The sequence below is a fragment of the Hesperophylax consimilis genome, chromosome 5 (assembly GCF_061612785.1).
Source record: "Hesperophylax consimilis isolate HC1 chromosome 5, BYU_Hcon_1.0, whole genome shotgun sequence".
NCBI classification, from domain to species: Eukaryota; Metazoa; Arthropoda; class Insecta; order Trichoptera; family Limnephilidae; genus Hesperophylax; species Hesperophylax consimilis.
In genome coordinates this window covers 38,463,212-38,466,777 of record NC_142840.1, presented here as the reverse complement: position 1 = coordinate 38,466,777, position 3,566 = coordinate 38,463,212, and positions in this window count along the sequence as shown.

Sequence of the window (3,566 nt, the reverse complement as noted above, 5' to 3'; positions counted from 1 at the left end):
ATCTCAATCATTTCAGCACGTTGTGATTATTGTTCGGTGCGATAGAAAATAAGTAAAAATGCGACCGGTACCGTTCTATATTCTTAAAACTGTCTTGAGGAGTGTCTTTGACGTTTGACAGATTGCCGTACGAATAAGATCCACAGAAAACACTTTCGATATACATTTTTTATCATCTCATATTCAAGTGTAATAAATAAAATGAAAATTTTTAATTGGTAATTTAAAAAAAAATGAATGTTATAAATGAGGTAAATAAAGATTATTAGTCTTAACAATATTTTTGTGACTTAATTATGTAGTGCGATTTGGTGGACAATAATTTTGGCAATATGAATGCATAAAGCTTACGCAACTTAAAAATGAATTATGACACTTTTTTACTATAAAAAAATATATTTCAGATCTCGACAACAGCGCCACCTATCGGGTCCAAAACTATTCTTTGTTTCAGGCTGGAACCAACCATACACATTCACAAAATTTCATTGAAATCGGTTAGGCGGTTTCGGAGATTAGACACGTGATTTTTATATATTAAGAAAAGTACCGCAGCCCGAGTTGGCGCGGACACAAAAACCAACATGTTTCGAGCTTTGCTGTTTGACTTTAGTGTGAAATATTTAAAAACTTCATTTCCAATGAACTTTAGCATTAGAAACTTCTGTGGCTTGACTTCAGTTAACTTGTATATTTATATATATATATCATTGTATGTTATGTAAAAGCTGTTTTTTTCTTTCAAATAAATAAATATTGTAATGTAACGCGTGAAATTACTCACCTTCAATAAACTTTTACTTTTCAAAATTGGAATTATTTGTGGAAACCAAGCGATAAAGCCGGTACCAAAATTATTTTATTTTAATAACATTATTTCTTTATTTAAAATGTGCATATCTTTTGATCAAATTTTTGACGGATCTAAAGCTAAATCTGAATCATTGATGATTTTTAAGGTTTAATAACGGTTTTCATGCGAAAGGTAAATTTCTGATTGTTTCTCTAGTAATTTGTATATGGTCAATGGTCCTGAAACAAATATTTTATACATGCTTTCAGCTTCACGCATCTCAAAATTATAATATACCGTGATTAAAACATTAATTAGGCGTAATTGGGAGAAAAGGCTGCTTCTCTGTGTCATTTCCCAAGGGCTTCATTGTCAGAAGTGTGCGCATATATTGCATATGGAACAACTCCTGTTTGACCGGTCGGTGGCAAATACGTCGGCCTGTGCAGACATCGCGTCGTTGGTATAATTCCTCAACTAGCCGAGTAATCCATCGTTGTACCAACAACATCCTCCACATTTAATAATGGTAGTAGGAGACTTTCAAATATTGTCAGGTTATTCGTTTCCCGGGAGTGTCTCTTTCATATTTCACGAACAAATGTAGATATAATATGTCTCAACGCCATCTAGTGGGAAATTCAGTACTAACAAAGCCTTTCGTACAAAAATAAAGTTGGTTGTTTACAGGAGAAAAAATATAATAAGAAATAATTATTGACCGAAATACCAGCACAGATTGAATTATTTGTCGTATTAGGAATAAGCCGACGTAGCTTAGTGGTTCAGAGCACACCTGTCAGCGGCAGTTATTTTTACTCTGAAGATTTTCAATTTGTATGGATATTTCAGAAGAGTAATTATTGCTTATTGCGAATCCTAAGCGGTGAACGCTAGAACATTTATGAACCTTAGCGTAAAAATCCCGTATCACCCAAAGGGGGTTAATAAGGACCCCATATGGACCTAGGAATGTAACTAGGGACCCTGACGACAGGACTATGAGGAGTCAGCCGCTTTTTTCATGATGCCATGGAAAGTAGAAATTCAGCAAATATTTATAAAAAATAGAAACCTCTGTGATAGAATGCCCAGAACTACTTCAGATAATCCAATTAAGAATGCCTATATGACAAACCAGACAAAACCAGACATTAAACATCCCTCAACGCAACACTAACTCAAAACAAAACACATTAATTTTTACCCCGCTTCGACATTTCAGTGAATTCGACTTATTTAATACAGCTCCTCAAATTTCAAACACAACATCAATAAATAACATTCACACGTATTAAACATATTACTCAGCACATACTAGATCCATCCCCTGTTCCTTTCTTTTTCCCCCTTTTCCTTCCTTCCACCATCCCAACCCCATAGGCTGGTGTAACTCTTTTGTCTTGTATATTGACAAAAAAATAAGATCAGTGATTTGATCAGTTATTTCACCACACATTACACATTGTAAAATATTAAACTGTTGGTTTTCCAAAATAAAAAATATATATCGCGGAGTGATCGTACCATATCATAATATTATCTTTTAACACTTAGATGTTAGTTACTATATTTTTATATCTAACGTTTTAACCAGACATTACAAAAGGCTTATCTTCGCCCAGCAGTCAATCATTAGGTAATGCAAAAGGGTAAAAGAGATGCCATAACTCGAGCTTAACTCAAATACATACATATTATTGTAGCCCTTTCCAGTAAAATTCATTTTCACGTCTCCACTTGCAGCTTGTTTGCGGCGAGGAATTAAAAAAATATCGTGACCCGTGGTCTGCCCGGGGAGGAGGGGAGTAATTTCGTCGGAATTCGATAGATATTATATAATTTCTCTAAAAATAGTGTAATTTTTCTAGAATTACCTAAAATACAGTTTATGTGATGTAAAAAACAAAACTCTAATTTGGGGGTATGTATTACCCCCCTCCGGTGCGGGAAGGTTAACAAATAATAAATAAAATTAACTTATCTATACTTTATTTTTGGAAAAGATCACATCGTTCGTGTTAGCTAGCAATTTAACCTACAAGTTACTTATTTCACAAGGCAAGTGATAATGAAAAAATATTTTATTCTACCTAATCTATTCAAGTTTTTTTCTTTATTCTAAGTTATTAGTTAAGTAGTTTTGGATAATTACATAGTATATAATCGATCAATATTAATATAAAATTCACAAAAATTTAAATAAAAACAATAATTTTGACTAGTCCCTTTTTTAATTATTGGGCTTCGAAACAAATTTTAATAATTAGGCGAAATTAGTAACTTAGCAAAGAATATAATAATATTACGAAGATTTTTTTTCTACAAATCAGACGTCTTTAACACCATCGTGTACCGTTAATACTAATCTATACATTATACATACATGTCGCTCAACTCATTGTTGGCTACTTTAGACCATATTCACATTAAGGGGTTTTTCACGCGAATCAATTTTCACCATTCTGATTTAGTATGGAACCTGAAAGGGTTATATTCACTTGTCTGCTGGTTTCATTTAGCTGACAACTAAATGTGCCTGAGACTTACATAATAAGGTAATTTTTGGAATAACTCAATGAGTAAAACCTCAAAAATTGTAATATTTATTCATTGCAGACAAAATTCGGTTCAAAAGATTCGGTCGCATCTTTTTCTTATTTTTTCTTTTTCAAATTTTCGTTTTAAAGTCACTAATATTAAGTTCAATGATTAAATATTACCATTTGAGGTTTTATTCATTAATTGATACCAAAAATAACAAATACACTCA